Source organism: Macrobrachium nipponense, chromosome 4 (genome assembly GCF_015104395.2).
Source record: "Macrobrachium nipponense isolate FS-2020 chromosome 4, ASM1510439v2, whole genome shotgun sequence".
In the NCBI taxonomy this organism is placed as follows: domain Eukaryota; kingdom Metazoa; phylum Arthropoda; class Malacostraca; order Decapoda; family Palaemonidae; genus Macrobrachium; species Macrobrachium nipponense.
In genome coordinates, this window is record NC_061100.1 from 112,818,591 (window position 1) to 112,838,624 (window position 20,034).

At 35.0% G+C, this 20,034-nt stretch overlaps 2 long non-coding RNA genes across 3 annotated transcripts; one reads left to right on the top strand and one right to left on the bottom strand.

Annotated features, from left to right (window-relative positions):
• Positions 1–6,909, top strand: LOC135211071 (uncharacterized). The gene is made up of 4 exons (XR_010313615.1): positions 1–80; positions 4,132–4,327; positions 5,399–5,436; positions 6,436–6,909. It is a non-coding gene; the product is annotated as an uncharacterized LOC135211071 (long non-coding RNA).
• Positions 6,910–7,047: 138 nt separating this feature from the next.
• LOC135211072 (uncharacterized) lies at positions 7,048–19,901 on the bottom strand. Of its 2 annotated transcripts, none has more exons than XR_010313617.1 (4): positions 19,792–19,901; positions 9,765–9,959; positions 8,528–8,656; positions 7,048–7,525 (listed from the first exon to the last, which is right to left on the bottom strand). It is a non-coding gene; the product is annotated as an uncharacterized LOC135211072 (long non-coding RNA). The 2 variants fall into 2 exon arrangements; XR_010313616.1 differs by lacking the exon at positions 19,792–19,901 and adding an exon at positions 19,047–19,255.
• Positions 19,902–20,034: the final 133 nt, after the last annotated feature.

Genomic DNA, 20,034 nt, shown 5'->3' on the forward strand with positions numbered 1-20,034 from the left:
CTTAAAGGTTAATATGCCCACACCCACAGTCCCTGTCCCCCCACTTCCCTCACATCTTGAAGGTGCTTCGAAATTTTCTGGTATGCATATTTTTACAAACCATATATATAGTGGTAAGTGATTATTTCAAAATGTATGCAATTAGGACGTGTTCATTGAATTTTTGGTGTTTTACAGTGTTGAAACTTTTAATTCCGAATCTTGTCAAAAGCTCGTTTAATTTACAAGAAATTTTTCATGGTATTTCGTTTTAAAAGTCCATTTTATTCTCCAAGACTAGTATAGTAATTAAAGTAATGATTTCAGCACATGTATTAAACCTTAGGACTAATATTAAGTTAGAATCTCGTGCATTTTATTAAGACATTTATAGTTATACTAGGAATGATTTTGGCATATGTATTAGACAATAGGACTAATAAGTTAAAATCACGAGCATTTAAGATTGGTATAGTGATTCTAAATTATTCTAGCACATGTATTAGACCGTAGGACTAACATTTAAGTTATAATCTCATTGGGTTCAGACATGAATTATTGATATAAGATTTTGGAATCTCATTTAAGACTTTTGTAGTTGATACATGAGCGGTAAATGTATAGGAGACTGCCGTATGCAAGTAATTTGTTAATATATATTTTTTTTTTATTAAGGAAATTAAAAAAGTATGTTTAAGCAGTAATAAAGTGCAGGTGGGGTAATTTGAGAAACCCAGCGAAACTAGAAATTTACTGTCTTTTGTTTGCTTTTACCAGTCCCCAAAGGATTGGTACTAAACACGGCGCTATGTTTTGTAGTACCAGCCACTCGAAAGTGCAAAACAAAACGGATGACTATAAATTTTTCATTTAGTTAAATTACTAATATCTCCCCATATTACATTATATACATCCCTACTTATGATTATCTAAAATATGTAGTACCTAGTATCGATTTGAGCATATGAATTAAGATTTGAGGACCACAGAACATTTGAGGCCTGTATAGTTATTAGTTATGATTTTAACACAAGAAATAGACTTGATTATTAAAGTTAAAATCTTGTATATTTAAGATTGGTGTAGTAGTTAGAATCTTATGCTTTTAAGAGTGGTGTAGTCAGTATTAGGAATGATGTTAGCGCACGAGTCAAGTTCTCTTGCCTCATGACTGGTGTAGTCGATACTTGGTGATTGTAGCACATGAACTACACTGTTTTTTTCCATCTGTCCATCCGCCTGTGGTGTTTGCGCATGGTAACACTGCGTCCCGGGCTTTTAATAATATCCTGTTTCGAATATTAACGGTGTAATTCGCATACAGTAAATTATTAAAACTTTTCAGTTGTAAATGTACACCCAGATATCCTTTTATTTACCTAAAACTTACACATAGCGTAACTATTTAAAGCCCGGATCGCAGTGTTACCATGCGAAAACACCACAGGTGGATGAACAGATTAAAAAAAAAACAAGAGTATAGATATAACTTAGTCAGAATCTCGTGCAAGACTATTGCAGTTGATAACGGGAATTATCTTAGCGCATGAATTACTGTTAGAATTGTTTGTATCAAGACTGCTGCAGTCGACACCAAATGATTTCAACACAAATAACTAGGTGGTTAAAATTTTTAGAATCGTGAATTAAAGACTGATGTAGAGATATTAGGAATGATTTTTGTACATGAATTAGACTTGAGGATTAGTGTTAGAATCTCTTATTTAAGACTGGTATGGTGATATTAGGAATTTTTTTATACCTATTCTACATGATTAAAATTAGACTATTATATTTACGTATTAGGAAAAAAATGTAGCTCATGCATTAGATTACAGGATTTTAGTTTGAATTTCGTGCGTTCAAGACTTTATACTAGAAATGATTTTAGCATGTGAATTAGCCTTGAGGATGAAAGTTAGAATCGCGTGCATGCAAGAATCTGGTAGACCAAACTAATTATGATTTTAATTGATTGTGTATTATATCTGGCGTCAAACATCTGGGTAAATGACACAAATAAATTAAATAGAAAAAATTAAATTTGATAAATTTCATTTAAAAATATCTATATATATTAAAAATTGTTCATATATATAAGTTCTTACATAGACAATCTATGTATAATTTAAATTTGGTTAAGGAGGCCCGCCTCCCTCATAAAAATATATAACTGCTCTATATTACAATCCTTTCCAAGAATTGTAGCTAGGATAAAATTACCTACTGTCTCAAATTCCCAAGTCTGTGACATTCAACCAGCAAATGTCTCTGTCAAGGGCACAGTACAGTTCTCGCAAAACGGAGGATTTTCACGAGACATCAAGAACCCATGGGTGAGTCTTGTATGTCCAATCCTCAATCTGCACAACATCGTTTCTTGTCTCCTTGGCATATACAGATATGACCACGGAGACACTGATGACGTGATACTACGCATTTTTTGGTTATTTAATGTTAACACATGAATTAGACTTAAGAACTGGAATTAGAATCTCGTGCATTTAAGCTTAACCAGTGTTGTGACACTTAGGAGTGAGTCCAGTGTATAAATTAACTTGATTATTAGAATCTCTGCATCTAAGATTTTTTATACCAGAAATAATTTTAGATCATTAATTAGGCTTGAAGATTAAAAGTTCGAATCTAGTGCATTTAAAATTTAAAACTCGCCCTGATATTGAGGATGATTTGGCACATGATTTATACTTGACTGAAGTTAGGCTTCGTGCATCCAAGGCTGGTGCAGTCAATCATACTATCACCGATATATATCTGTGCATACTATACTGTTTTTTTTTCCATCTGTCTGTGGTGTTTTCGCATGGTAACACTGCATCCCAGGTTTTAAATAGATACGCTATGTCTAAGTTTTAGGTAAATAAAAGGATATCTGGGTATACATATGCAACTGAAAAGTGTTTTAATAATTTACTGTATGCGAATTACACCGTTAATATTCGAAATAGGAAATTATTTAAAGCACGGGACGCAGTGTTACCATGCGCAAACACCACAGGCGGATGGACAGATGGAAAAAAAAAGTGTAGTTATGGTTTTATCACAAGAATTAACCTGAGTTAAAATTACTCAAATGCAGTTCAGACTAGTGTAGAGAGACTAGGAATGATTTGAGCGCATGAATGAGATTTGAGGACTCAAGTTAGAATTTCGTGCATTTAAGACTGGCTTCGTTGGTACTAGGAGTGATTTAAGCAAATGAATAGAACAAAAGTAAGAATCTCGTTCATTTAAGACTGGTGTAGTCGAAACTAGGAATGATTTTGGCACATGAATTAGAACCCAGGATTAAAGTTAAATTTGTTTTTTAGACTTGTCGATACCCGGAATGGTTTGAGCACATGAATTAGAATTCAGGATAAAAGTTAAGATCTCGTGTATTTGAGAGACTGATAGTCGAAACTAAGAATGATTTTAGCACGTGAATTAGACTCGAGGATTAAAGTTAGGACCTCGTACATTTAAGACTTGTCGGTACTAGGAATGATTTTAGTGTGCATTACGACTGGTGTCGTTGGTACTAGGAGTGACTTTAGCACATGAATAAAACTTGAGGATTTAAGTTAGAATCTGCATTTACGACTGGTGTCGTTTTCAGGAATGGTTAAAATGACGACCACGTGCACTAACAAGTAGGCATACTTGTAATAATTTAAAGGGTCTGGTTTTGAAGTATAGTTGGGTACCCATTGCCACGCTTTGTTCCTCCATTTGGTGGACTTGCGTTGTAATTTTTCGTCCTTTGATTTTGACATCATTGTATATTCTACTCGAGAGCCCTAGCTTAACGTTTTCTGCTACGGAATGTGTTCTCGGGTTAAAGACTGGCTCAAGGAAAAAATCAGGATAGGCCAGACCCCGAAAAATTCTTTGATGCAGTTTAATTGTTGCATAAGGTTACTTACAATTAGATATTGCATCATATATTCAACTGCAGTGCATCTTAATATTTAAGGAAGGAGCTTTAGGTAGCGAAGTGTAATCTTACCGTACAGTAGCATTTAGAATAATTATGCCCATGAAATTTTTTGGAATACTGGTAAAATAGGTTTGGGAATTTTTCAACATTAGATCTGATTAGTTTGAATAACTTTCTAGTGCACGGTTACTACTATATTTAGTTCTTTTCAGGTGTGCGCTTCATGGCCAGTGCCTAATTGGGAATGTCGCAGTACAGGAACCTTGATGTATAAATTATTCGAAATGTTTTTCGAACAATGAAGAAGTTTGGCAGAGAAGACTGTTTGGCAACCAAGGAGTTTGGAGCATGACATCCAGAGGACAAGAGGAAATGTAATACGAAATGGAAGGATTTGCATTACAAAAGGCTGCATGTTGAAAGATAATTTGCATTGTATACTTTAATGAAGCTGGGTTAATGGTGACTGTAGGATTATCGCCTTTATCTTGATTACTATATATATTTCTATTAGTTAGTTTTCATTACTAGTCCCTTAAAGGCCTGTCCACACGAGTGGGCCTGATTGGCGTGCTCCAGGGTTGACAGGCAAATTCTGGCGGGCTTACCTGTGAATGTTGTCCACACGGGTGAGGCGATGGAGAGAGGGGCGTGCCCGACGATGCCAGTAGTGTGTTCAGTGCGGTACGATAAACATGGTGCATACCGCAAAGAAGAAGATATTGTGTAGCATGATAAGTGCTGTGTGTGATGAAAAAGAAGAAAAAGAAAATATGGTGCAAAGAATGGCTCAGTAAAAGAAATGTATATATGTTTAATGTACGTCAGCCAGGGTCGAAGCTCAAGCCATCGGGCACCACCATGGTGATTTTCCTGAAAGACCCATCGGGCAATTTGACGGTTTGCCCGTCAAGTGTGCCCGTTAGGCCCCGTCCACACGGTCGAGCTTTGTCCGATGTGAAGTCAGAAGCGGATAAACAGCGAGAAAAGTCAGATCTTAGCCATGGTTTCTCCACTTCTGACGTCACATTGCACAAAGTTCGTCGAGCAATGCTCGGCCGTGTGAATGGGGCCTTAGAGGGGAGGTCCGCCGATCAGGCCCGGTCGTTTGGACAGGCCTTGAGATTAGAATGTTCATATTCTCGAGAGTACTTATTGTAGAAATTACGAGCTGACGAAAGGATTTATTCTTGGATTGGTTTTCCTTGGCTAGTCATTTAGTTAACATTAAGTTTACTGTGTTCACTGGTCAAGAGGTTAAGAGCCCCACTTTATGGAGATTTAAGCTTTTAATTGAAACTAACTTTAATGTAACTTAAACATATTGGCTAGTAATTACTCTAGGTGACGTTTCAGCTATCTTGATTAATAAAGTAATAATTGAATTTTGATATTAGTATTACACTAGATATTTTCCAGATTAAATAAATTAATTTAGCAGTAAAATTCAGTTTTATTATAACCCGATTTCTCTTCCAGGTCTTGCTTGGATTAAGTAGAAGGAATTTTCAGTCTAGGTTAGTATCTAAATTTCCCCTATACATTTTATTCAAGTAGAATTTAAATATTTAAAGTTAGAACTAGGATGCTCTCTAATAGAAATTTTGAACATTATAGTTTTCAGGGTTACCTGGTTCTAAAGGATACATTTTACTTGAGGTCAAGACTAAGAATGATTAATGACTTCAGAATTTAAACGAACCAAATTTAGCTTGGTTATTGAAATGTATAATGCAGGAATTGCCCAAAGAATTTAAACGAACCATATTTTAGCTTGTTATTGAAAGGTATAATGCAGGATATTGATATTACTTTCACATTGTTTAAATTTAAATTAATGCGCATCGTTAAAATACACAGTTTTAATCTCTAGTGAAATCAAAATGTGTTAGAGATGTGTATTTCTGGTGATAGAAGTTCTCTCTCTCGACGTGGTTCGGAAGTCGCGTAAAGCCGTTGTTCCCGTTGCTGAATAATCACTGGTTCTATGCAACGCAAAAACACCATACAATCAAGAAATCAGTATGGGTCAAATCAGGTGTTTGTATTGCGCACCTGGTACTTATCTAAAATAGTTAGATAGGGTCATATCAGGGGTTTGTAAAATGAAATTGAATTGGTCAGCGACGAGCGAGTTAGCATGATGTGCGTCCATTGATATTACATAGTTTTCAGAAGATTTTAGAGCATAGCATTGGAATTATGTACTAAAAAAATTTGTTACATTGTGATTTTTGAAAATTACTTTGAACTGGTGTTTTGATAATTAGTCATGGTAACTATTTATTGATCTGAAACTAATTACCTTGTACCTAGTATATTCATTTCCTGAACTAAAAATGTCCTGCCTTAGTATATACGAAGGAATTAATTTGCGCTCAGGAAAAGTCACGAGTAAATTCTGATATTTGGTGATTATGATGTTTGTTAGGAGGGAATTTTCTCAAATTTTAGAAACTGACAATTTATTATGGCAGATATTGGGAGGTACTAAAATATTAAATATATATTTCCAGGTATGATGCGGGTTTGTGGCAGTTGTCCGTGGAATCTACGGCGAAAAATAGAACAGTGGGGCACTGAAGAACTGTGAATGGAGTGTCACAAAGAAGTGTGAAATATGTTCAGCTTTAAAATGGCGCTTAGGATAAGAAAACTCGTTAATTCACTGCTGGTTTTGTAGTTGAAAATCTTGTCGAAGCCACTATAGATAACGTGGAATCTAGTCTAGTTAAGCGAAAATATTAGGTCAACAGAAAATAGACGTAGTGGAAACAGCAGAAGACTACGAGAATGGAAGCATGGAGTCCAGCTGTAATAACAGTTGAAAGTGTAAGCAGCAGGTTGAAGTTTATTGGAAACTTGGTTGACTACGAGAATGGAAGCATTAACTAAATATAGCTGAAGTCAGTTCAGTTGAAATAAAATTAGACTCGGAAACTTTAGTAGAGACAGAACCAGAGGATATATAAGTAAAGTTCAGTTATAAAGCTTGTGTTTTATAAACTACATCTGTAATGGGAAAATGTAACATCTGATTGTATAAGTAACTGAATTCTTATATCAGAGGTATGGAGATATTTTTTGTTCACACTATTACAACCTCTCCCCTCCCAGAAAATGATTGCAGGCAGTAAAGCAATATCTCAAACCTTACACCCAAGGAAAGGTGCCAAGAAATGCCAGCAGCAGCATAGTTGTCTTCTCCCTTCTCCGCCAGGAAGGCGCTGTTGGTAGTCTCTTATCTCCTCTCCCCCCTCCGCCAGGGAGGCTATGCTGGTAGTCTATTCTCATTCTCTCCCTTTGTCAGGGTGGGTAGCTGGTAGTGTTCTCTCCCTTCCGCCAGTAGTTTGTAATCTCATCTCTTTTAGCAGTTGGTATTCTTTTCTCTCTCGTCCAACATGGAGGAGGCCAACAGTTCGTAATTTCTCAAAGAGGAGGCGAGCAGTTTATTATAGTCTTCTCTCCCGGCCACAAGGCCTTCGAAATCTCCTTAACTTCCAACACTACCAAGGAGATTGGCCTTTCACAGATCAAACACACCCCTCTGCAGTCCTTTCTTGCAGAAAAAAATGCCTTTTAATCCTGTTGCATCTGCTACACCACCTGGAAAACGAGGTTTTAGTAAAAATGGTTAAAACTAACTTGGAGGTACTAATTAAGTCTTGTTTCTATCTTCCTCCTCCTAGTTTACATACGTCTAACGTTATACGATCAAGAAGAACCGATAAAGTATCTTATTCCACAGCATTATAACGTACAGAGAAAATTTGTAAAATAAAATAATTAAAAAAATCTCAAGTTTAAATATGAATTTTTGGCTTTGATCTGATCATTCTACAGCTTTTAGAACCAAGAACTAAAAATCTAGAGTTGCTCCTAAGAATCTTCACAACATTATAAAGACTATCTCCTTCATGGAATCCTAACTATCCATACTACACTAGGCAGTGTTGCCTGGTTGCTAAAACACAACTAATATTTTGACAATAGATTAACTGATTAATGAATTTGGCATTACGCCTAAAATAAGCCCGTAAATTCAAAGTAAAATTAAAATGCTAGTAACCTTACATTTCTGCCGTTCATTACCTGACAAGATTAAAACATGCAAGGCTTCCATTAATCTGCATAAATTTTAACAAATTAGCGTGTTAAATACGAACAAAATACTACCCGCTAATTCTTAATCGGCAAAATTATTTGAGAAAAATGCAAATAACAGTTTCACATTTAATCTCTAAAACAATTCATTAATCTACAAATTTTAACAAACTAGCGGGTTAAATAAGATCAAAATACTACCCGCTCATAATATTCTTAAAGTATTTATGCATTGCAAGAGTCCAATAAATTTCACACTTATAAATCAGCAAAATTATTTGAGAAGAATACAAATAACTGCGTCTTTCAGATTTAGTCTCAGATTTAAACAATTTAACGGCATGCTCGTGAACTTCTCTTCAAAAAGAATATGTATTAAGATGCTTAAACAATTATATGCCTTTTCTATTCTTGAAATATGTACTTCTAACCGTAATTCATGCTAGAGACCTATAATAAAACACTGCAACCAGAATAAACTTAGTAGCAAAACTTGAAACCTACATTTTCTTCCACGGGATTTTTTTTTCTCAAACATTTTAGTAGATTTCTTCTGTGAATTTCCGATTCTACCGAAGTAACTGTGCAGTCCTGAAGATTCTCCCAGTAGAAGAGTACCATTTAAAATTAATCCTGCAATAAAAAAAGGCAATTCAAAATTTGCTTAATTTATTTTTCGAAAAGCAAGTTTAATTTCAAAGGTTGAAAATCTCTCTAAACCAGAATTTAAGGGACAAATAAAAATAAAACTTTGCAAATTATTCAAAACCTCAGTGAATGCAAAATAGTGTTCTGCAAACCCCCCAAAAATTTTACATTGCAATTTTAATAAACTTAATCCAATCAATCTAGTTAACCCCTCCACTAATAACCTTGAAAAACTAAATTCCTCACCAGCCCTTCATTACTTTTGTAAATGACCAGAGTTTCTCTAATTCTGCTAAATTTGCTCCCAAAAAAAACTCCAAATTTATTAGTTTCAAGCAAATACAAAATCGTTACACAGTTTTAAATCCACCCATTCACTTGGCTGTAGCCAAATGGCCGGACGATAAAGTTAAGTGTTAGGATAAGCCACCATTTGCCTAATCCCACAGGGTAATCGATCAGCTATGCCCAGCATGTAATTATGGGACAAAAACTAGAAACCAGCGAACTCTCTACCTAGATATTTTTTACACTAGGACTAGACAATCACTTTTTGCAAATTGGTGTGATGAAATGTAGCATATAAATTTTAAAATTTGTACATTTTTGAACTTAATTCTTAAATTCTTTTCTGCTAAATGCTCAATTAAAAAGGTTTAATTAACACAACTGGAAATATCTGGAGTAACATGAATAAATTTAGTTTCATTAAAACTATCCATCTTTTGACAATTCACTGTATGATGTTACCATTTTTATCTTGACTTATAGAATTCTGCATAATCTACTCGAGTGAACAATTAAGCTGCTATTGCAATAATGTGCTGACCTAAATTACAATTCAAAGAATGGGAGAGAGTTACTAATAATCTCAGTAGTAGTAACATATCTAAGCCCACACAGTTGAGGGCTTAAAAAGAAAAAAAAAAATTTCATCTTCATATCCAAATGAATTTACCCAGTTGCTAAAATAAGTAACTTCAGACGGTATCGTAGTCTTGGGCAAGAATAAGTAAGTAATTCCAAGTGATTTTCTAACGAAAAGCGGCATTTAGGACTAAAGACTAATTCAATCTTGAACTTTACCTCTTACCTCAAATTCTAGTAATTTCATATTTCCTCCAAGAGATCTTGTTACCAGTAGACAAATTTTCAACACAATACGTTCCTTTTGGTAACAATAGTCTCTTGGCCGTGGAGGATGCAAGATTACCATAGTTAAACGCTGTGACAATATCTTGTAAGCTGTTCTAGTCCCATTTGAGATTGCTGTGGTGCATGCATTTTCCTGCAAGAATATAATATTTACCGAAATTTCACCGATACTATGACAACTTCCACAATCACCTAGTCTACCCCCAACGTTGTGCTAAAATTTTAACCTTGGGTTACTATCAATTATGCTTCCTCTGGTGGAATTTCAGAATACCAAGCTTCCAAAGGCCTTACAACTGAAGATTTAACAAAACTAAGACCATGGCAGCAGTCAAAAGTTCTTTGGATTACACAACCCCACATCTTGAATTTACTTAATTTCTTTTAAGACAGTGCTAACCTAACTTCTAATGTTAGCTGCTAACTTCACACCTAAAGTTTATTAGTAGCCACCCAAGCTACCTCATATACTAGAATAACATCTGTACTAGTTTAAAACAAAACTCAAGTCACCAGTTACGTAGCTCCAACCATAAAAAGTCAGGCTTTGAAAAGTCCCAAACATGTATTAATTGAAGTCCATAACTCAAAACTTTTCACCAAAACTTGCATAATATATCTATAGCTACTACGCTAAATACTTCAGTAACAAGTAAGAATTAGGAAATACTGGAATTAGGGCATAAACACTAAATAAATGAGCGAGCTTTCCGTCAGCCATATGTCCTTACACAATGAGGGGATAAATTACTGTTAACTTCGAGAAGGCGTATTAGGTAATCTAAGTTCGTAAATTACTCTTTCATTTCAGTAACTTGCTGTACTAATCTTTCTATGGTTAATTTAAAAGACATTTTCCAGCATTCAGCCTTTTTGGAAAACCTATAATTTTATTCAAGATCACTCCTCAGAGAAGATTAGCGAACCCACTATTTTTCATACGTACATACATACATATACATACATATACATACTATATATATATATATATATACATACTATATATATATATATATATAAATATATAATATATAGTACTTAAATTAGAGATAATATATATTATATATATAGATATATATATCTATATATATATATACTATATATATATATATATATATATTAACTATATATATATATATATATATATTATATATATTATTGTTATATATACATACGTACATATACAGATACATACATATATATATATACATATATATAAATCACACAAATCAAAGTGGGATAATATTGTCTTGCAAAATAGTGGGTTCGCTAACCTTGACCTGATCAGTCTTTCTATTCTTTATGGCAAAAGCTGGACAATGCACAGATATTCCACTATAGTATTTAAAAACTTCCAGATATACTTCAGCCCAGCAGCAGGTCTTGTTGAGAGTTCCAAATTAATTATCATAAAATCTTCAATACCAGCTCTTGATATTGTTGGAGATTTTGCTCTACTTTAAAGTCTCCTTGATAAGCTTCATGAGGAAAGAAAGCAAAACCCTATTTGCCGTCTATCATGCGAGCGTTGCTGGTATTAAAAAGTGAAAATTGACCTAAAAATCATTGAGTTTAAATGAGTTGTACTTAAAACATTCAAGTAAAGTCGTGAAATCGGGATTTTTTTTATTTATTTTTCATTTTTTGATGCGCCACAAAGTACGAATTGATCATAAACTATAGTTGCAGTTACCAGTTAAGTATCATTCCTTTCCAAAAAATAAAAACTATCTGCAGTTTCCTTCCAAAAATTAAACTCGCCTAAGAATACTTAATATGGCAATCTCATTAGATTTTACCTTATCTAGGTTCCTATGGGTAACAAGTTTTCTTCTCAATAGCAAGATTTTGGACGATCGCTCGGCAGAGGGCCAGGTCGTGTTGTGGTTTCTGTCAAGGAAACAGGAGTTTTATACGACTTCTAAGGCACTGAAGGCGTTTTAAATGTACTCGCAGGTGTGTGAACATGCAGTGACTATTTTGCCCCTCCTTTAAGTAAAGTAGGAATGTGAACTTAGCATTTATTTAGGTGCAAAACAGCAGGACTCATTGCCCCGGTTTCCTGGCCGGGAAAACCATATGCCTCGGGCTATGCTCGAGGCGTCTCTATAGCCAACTTTAAGCGAGTAGTAAAGTTGGCGACGACGCACAGTCTTTTGTGCCCAGCGAAACCAGACGCAGTGACTTCCGTTTTCTGTGTCTCCAGAATGAATGCGCCAAGGTTGAAAAGAATTAATACCATAGGTATTAGATACTTAATGGGTGCAATTTATGAAGACGACATTCCCTTAATTCTTGATGATACTTTACGTATACAGGACGATGAAATTGAGGGCATTGCAGATTTGGGGAAAACTAGATTAATTGTTAAATTAAGCTCAAGAGAGAAATATGAAAACATTTGTGAAGATTTCGGTGGCAAAGAAATCAGTGTAAGAGACGACCTAAAAATCCGAGTTGAGGATTTGTCAACTTACAGGTCGTATGTAACAGTGCGAAATGTGCCTTTTGAAATGACTGACTTTATGCTGAATGACATTCTTTCCAGATACGGAACAGTGAGTTATGTGAAGAAGAACACTCGAAGTCTGGGAAGATACAAAGGTATTGATAATGGTGTCAGAACAGTTTCTATGGATATTAATCGACAGATTCCTTCCTTCTTATATGTTGAATGTGCCAAGGTTTTATATCTATATATACTATAAAGGGCAGACTAAAACTTGTAGACTTTGTGGGCAAACCAGCCATTTTGCTAATGAATGTGAAGTTGGAATTACACAAAGACTAAATATCATTAGTGAAGTAGACTTCCCTCATTTATCTGGCAATCAAGAAAATAAAGGAAATGAAATGCCAGTAAGCCGCCAGGACCCAGTAGACGTTCGAACTTGTGAAGGGATGCCCCAAACACTTCTATAATTGACCGTCCTGTCGAAGTCGGAAGTAACCCAGCATCCAACGGCCAACCAGACTTGCAAACGGAATCCGAAAACGCTGATGGAGACTTGCCATTTGATTGACCTGCGAGATGACATTGACATTCCTCCAACTGTATCTGAAGAAAACAGTTTGGCCCCTATAAATGGGACCTTAGAGCTTAATGGTGGGACAGACGTATTGAATGCAAGTTGCTTCATCGTACAACGAACTACTGAGACTGATGCAGTACCTCTTGTTGCAACCTACGGAACAATATCCGAGGAGGCGAACGTTTGTTCGCCCGACAGTAATCCTGTCGAAGCTTCACCTAGTGAGAATGATATGAGATCTTGTGACGTCATGGAAGAATCAAGACATTTTGAAGGCAACGTTGACGAAGACAGAAGTAACACCGACACAGTGATCCTATGAGTCAAGATTTATTTAGCTCAATCATCCCCTCCAGAAGTCAAGATGATATACAAAATCCAACAGGCGATTTAATGTTACCACCCTTTAATAGTTCCAATTATTATAAAGGTGCTAATGACACGATGTCAGAACAAGAAAGTTGTTGCTCAATAGAAAATGAAATACCAGCAGGTCAAAAATGTAATAATGGTAATGAAACCACAGTGACCGATGAGTCTGACTGTAATTCAAGCATTGTAGAAAACATGAAAGTAAACAAAAAGCGAAAGCAACGTAAAAATGCAGCAAAAAAGAGTAAAAGAAAATCTCATAATAACTAACATTCATTAGGATAGCCACCCTTAATATTAACGGTATTAATGATAGAATGAAACAAGAGATGCTACACTCATTTAACACCTTTAACAAAATAGACATTCTTTTAGTCCAAGAACACAATGTTAAGGATATTAAAGATATAGAGTTTTTGTCATACAGGTATAATGTAATTTTCAATCCAGCCATTTGTCGTAAAGGTGGAACCTGTATTCTCATCAAGAAGACTTTAGATTTTGTAATTAAGCATGTTGAAAGAAGTGGAGATTCTAGAATATGTTCTGTACATGGTGAGGTGAATGGTAGTAAGATTCGTATTGTTAACATTTATGCTCCTTCAGGTCATAATCATACAAGGGAACGGGAAGAGCTTTTTGACAAGGAATTGCCCTACTACTTACGGTATGATAATAGCCATACTATTATGGGAGGTGACTGGAACTGTGTTTTGAGTCCTAGAGACAATTCTAATAATAGTGAATCAAACGTGTCGAAATCACTGCTCAGATTAATTAGGACCCTTAGGTTTAATGATGTATGGTTTTTGCATAACAGGGAACCCCAGTATACTTATGTACGCACAAACTACGGTTCGCGCATTGATAGATTGTACTGCCAAACGCTCAAAGACAATGTAATTTCAAGCGAAATGCTACCTGTGTCATTTTCTGATCATTCCGCTGTCATTTGCAAATTAAGATTAATCCAAACATTAGTATTGGAAACTCATTTTGGAAACTTAATACTAGTTTACTAAAAGACGAGGAAATTAAAGAAAAGTTTAGGAGGTTGTGGACATTCTTGAAAACACGTAAAAGCAATTTCTATTTTATCAGTAATTGGTGGAATGATTTGGTGAAACCAGAAATAAAACAATTTTTCGTCAGAGAAGGTAAAAGGATTAGCAGGCAGAAGTTTGGGGTCATCAATTATTTTGAAGCAAAACTAAGGAAACAATACATGAAACTTAATGTGTCAGGAAACTCAGATTATGCAGATATTACTATTCTCAAAGACAGAATAAACAATCTAAAATCTCAGATTTTAGAAGGGGTTAAAGTACGATCGAGAATTCAAGACAGGATTGAAGGGGAAAAAGCCTCCTCTTACCTTCTTGGACAGCAAAGAGCAATAAATAGTAAAAAGGTCGTGACAGAAATAGTCGCAGAACGAAACATAATTCCGAATCTTGATGAAGGTACTGTTCTCACAAATAGCCAGGCCATTGAAACACTGTGTGTTCAGGTATTACCAAAAACTTTACCGGAAAAAAAATTGTGATGTACCTATGCAAAACTTCTTTATGCAGTTTGTAGAGAAAAAATTGACTGATTCTGATAATGATATATTTCATAAGAATATATCTTTCAGAGAGATACGTGATGTTATTCGTTCCATTGCTAACAATAAATGTCCTGGTATAGATGGCATCCCAATAGAATTTTATAAGGTATTTTGGGAAGATATTAAGGATGAACTAAAGCTATTGCTTGAAAATATTATAGAAATGAAAACTCTCTCCAAGAGTCAGAGTATTGCATTGGTCACTCTCATATCGAAAGGCACCGATGAGAGTGCTTTGACTAATTGGAGACCAATTTCATTGTTGTGCTGTGACTATAAGATACTTGCTAAGATAATGGCGAAAAGAATGCAAACAGTTATCTTTAACCTTATCAGTCCGAACAATTTTGTGTGCCTGGAAGATCCATAAATACATGTAATACTTTAATTAGAGATATTGTGTATTATTGTAGTAAGAAAAGAGTTCAAGGTGCTATTTTAAATCTTGATTGGTCGAAAGCAATTGACGTGTTGATATTAATTTTGTACTTCGGATTCTTGAAAGACTAGGTTTTTGTGATGAACTGATTTCCTGCATTAAGATATTGTACACGAATATTGGAAGTTGTTGCATTGTTAATGGTAACATTGGTAAATACTTTAGTGTGGAGAGGGGAGTCCGACAAGGCTGCCCTCTTTCTATGCTCCTTTATGCTGTTTTCCAGGAACCTCTGTATCTTGCTATAAAAAGAAATAGTTGTATTGAACACTTGCCCTTACCAAATGATAACCACCTTAAAATTCTTGGGTTTGCCGATGATACAAATATTTTCGTTGCCAGTGACAAGGGAATTTTGGAGATTAGCACATTAGTGTCTAAATTTGAAGCAGCCACGGGTTGCATGCTAAATAAAAATAAGACGAAAATATTTGGATTAGGCCCATGGGGTGATAGGTCTGTTTGGCCTTTATCATGGCTTCAAGGATATACAGGTTCTTTTACAACTTTGGGAATTCTATTTTCTGATAATTACGAAATGGCTGTTAATTCTTCGTGGACAAATATATTATGTAAAATTAAGAATACTTTGGCGAGCTTTCACAACAGAAGACTTACATTTCATCAAAAAGCTGTTATTGTCAATACCTTGATTTTTTCAAAGACATGGTATGTTTCCCATATTTACCCTTTGCCTGTCAAATATGCAAAACTAATAAGTAAAGAAATTTTCTTTTACATTTGGGGGAAAAAATGTGAATTCATTAAAAGAGACACTTTAACAAAGTCAAAGATTGAAGGAGGGATAGGAATGTTAAGTCTTTTATGGAAGACACAAAGTATTCTAGCTGCCTCTTTCTTAAAGTTACACTGTGAGGAGAAATACAATTTTATGTCAAATTATTATAACAATTCACATATGAAGGGCTTGTTTACCGGAAATTCAACACAAAGAGACAATTCATGTGTAATGGCACCTATGTATTCTGAGGTCTTAGTAACAGTTAGGAAATGTAAAACATTTCAGAATTTTCCTTTTCTTAAATCGAGAACTATATATGTGAACTTATTGCCAAAGGTACAGCCAACTGTTGAGAGTAGATACCCCCTTTATAATTGGCCTCTGATTTGGGAAAACATCAACATGAAATTTCTTTCTGCTGCTGATAGGGAAATAATATATAAATATATTCACGAAATATTACCCAATAAAAAAAGGTTAAAAGAAATGAAAATAATTCAAGATTCTCATTGCCAGTTTTTGTGATGCTGAGGAATCAAATATTCATATGGTATATTTCTGCAAGAGAATTGCAAATGTAATAATATGGTTAAAAGGAGTTTTGAAGCTATTTTGTAATTTTATTCACTGCAATTTCATTAGAATTATGTATTTTGATTTCCCAGAGTCATCGAGGAAACAAAGGAACACTGCAACTTTAATTTTGTCAAGTTATATTGTAAATATATGGTTGTTCAAAGACAAGAATGTGCCTGAACGTTTGATTATAAATAGAATAAAAGCTTCGATTATAAAAAACCAGAGAGATATCAAGGCCATTTTGAAAGAGAAATTGTTAAAATATTTCACAAAGAATTTTTGTAACATTAAATGCAATGTATTTTAGATGGAAATATATGTAGTTCTGGATTTATTGTAATGTTTTGTAAATAATTTATTGAATAAAAACTTATAGAAAAAAAAAATAGCACTTTCGATAGTTAATTGTACTCAATAAAAAAACTAGTTTCTGAGATCAACAAATATAAACTGATATTAGGGAAACAAATTCCATCTAAAATTTCTATACGGTCTACCTACAATTTCAAATCTAGGTAAGACTGCTAGGTGTATTCCTAAAATCTTGTGGCTTGAAAAAATGTCCAGCTATTAGTTACGAGAAACCATCCACAAACCCAAAACCTTATCTATAACTTATGAGACAATTTCACTAGGGTTTTTTTTTTGCGCTTAGGAAAAAATTAAATCCCATTACTTTTTAATTAACTCCCCATACCTCCCCTATCCCTAACCTACCAAGGCTAAGTCTAACCAGGTATTCCATACAACTGGAGGGTTAGTATTGGGCGTGAACCTTTGGTCACTTTTCTATGCTAGTTACGAAACTGGGTTGCAAGCTTTTACTTCACCTTCTTGATTTCTCACAAATTTAACTGTCAAACTTGTATTTTCATAAAAACATACCGATTATTATATGGGTTGATGCAGAGCCTTGAATGTCAGAATTAGAACTAATATAAATTTACACACACACATTATATATATATATATATATATATATATATATATATATATATATATATATATATATATATTATCCTATAACTTCATATATTGTTTGTTTGTATGGTGTTTTTACGTTGCATGAAACCAGCAGTTATTCAGCTACGGGACCAACGGCTTTACGTGACTTCCGAACCACGTCGAGAGTGAACTTCTATCACCAGAAATACACATCTCTCACTCCTCAATGGAATTGCCGAGAATCGAACCCGCGACCACCGAGGTGGGACGCAAACACCATACCAACCACGCCACGGAGGCGCTTATATAAGTTCATAAGGCGAGGAAGTTATGTAATTCTGTTCAAACTAAACTACGCGGGTGCTGAGCGAAGTTGGTCTCTGCCACATTCAGCGTTTGCTAGTTGCTAGAGCGAAGTTACTTTTCCAGATCATTCTTTGGGAACTAAACTATTTCCTGCTTAACTTTTCAAAAAGATCTGTTTTCGCAACTTATATCCTTAACTTACATGGGCAACACTGAATAGATTTATTGAGCATACTCTGCCTATCAGATAAAAAAAAAAAAAAAAAAAAAAAAAAAAAAACTTCAGTAAGGCAGAACCACTTAGCACTAAATGACACTATGAATGCATTAAACTACTTAAACCACAAGTATTCTGGCTATTTAAGAAAAGTTTAAAGTAGCCCAACTCACACACTTAAAATTTCATGATGGCTGTTGCTTTTAATAACAGATTCTGTTGTAAATTAACCCATCTTCCTAAAAGCTAAATTTAACCAAAATTCTTGAAGCTACAAGGAAAATCCTGCTTCATGGTGTTACTGTTAAAGGAGGAATGGGACCTTTGTCAGTTCATAATTATATGGCCGTGCTTTTCCAAGTCTGGCAAGATCTACGAAACTCATCGTAAAATTTTCCAGTTTTCAGTTTTGTTTATTATTAAGTGATAAGAGACGCGGCCTTGCAGATTATTAATTTCAAATATTCCATAGATTCTACAGATAAATTGAAAGTATGTGATGCCGAAAATATTCACCATGCCCACGGTATTCTACGCAATTTTTGAATTGCTTACGATCTCAAAATCAGACAATTTAAAATGCGCTAGAGTATTGAAATTCTAGTGAACCCCAAAATACTCTAAAACTCTAGGCCCCTGACACCAATCATCCTTATCTAACTTTTAGCCTCGCAGCAACTATTTCCAAGTTTTAATCTACACTTTTAATGAAACTTTATCGGAACCCCTAGATTTTTTATTTTTTCCTCTAGGCAATCCATGATTAATATCTCTAAAAAAAACTTTTATAAAAGCTCTAATCTAAACAGGTAATAAAATTCTACAAAAAGCACTTGAAAGTCTAACCTTCCCACAGGCCTCTAGCGTTGGAGACCGAGTAAGTCTTCACCAAAATCACCTATTTTCGAGGCCATCGTCTTAACACTTTAACACACACACACACACAAAAAGGGTGGGGGGGGGGGGGGAGGGCATTTACCTTATACGCTCAGATGTCTTCACTTCCTAAGATCACAGATACTGCACACACCAGGGAAAGCAAGCAAATGACCTCTCTGCCTAAAATTGGGTCTCGCTTTCTCTTCGGACAACCGGCTTTTACAGATTTGTAGCCAATCACAAGCGTCCGTTCCATTCCTCTCGTCCTGACTGGTTAGAAGTCAAGCAAGAACTTTTCAGTAGGGCAGCACAACTTATGTCGCCAATGGTGACATCTGCCGGTAAGGAGACAAGTCATAAAGTGATGAAAGACTATACACTGACATAATAAAATCATATCGTATCGATAAGGAAACGTTGCGCTATATTCATGGATATTTTGATATGCAAAAGACTAGAAATTTTTAGGAAAATTGGTCGTTCATTAATCACTGACTATAACTATAATAAAAGTTAATTTTTATCTAGGAAAGTATCATTCGTCCAGATAGTTGTAACAGGTGCACAAGAAACTTGAGCGTAGTACATGCGGTAAAAGGACGCAAAATCACGAACAGATTTTGGTAGAAGTGCCGTAAACTCATCTCACGACAAATGGAAAGCAACAGGGATTATGATGACGACAAAATACACCGCCTCTACACAGGCATATGGAGTGGCATATTTTGACATATCACTGACATATCCACTCACTGATATACTCAGGACGTGTCCCCGCTACATCCTCACTGGATGCATCCACAAAATGTATTTGGTACTTTAAAAATTGAGCTTGATATACTCACAACGGGAATATATACTACACGTATGACCTCTGCTTTGGCTGGTTATCTACATGTCACGAATCTACTTTGGTATATCTACACAGGTATGCGATCTACAATTTCCCAGAAAGGCATGTTGTGTCGTTTGTTATAACAATTTAACTACCTAATTTCCTAGGTAACAAGCTAGATTGCTACTTAATGTCCAAAGTAATGCAAGTTGTGTCGTTTGTAACAATCTAGCATGCTACCTAATTACCTAAT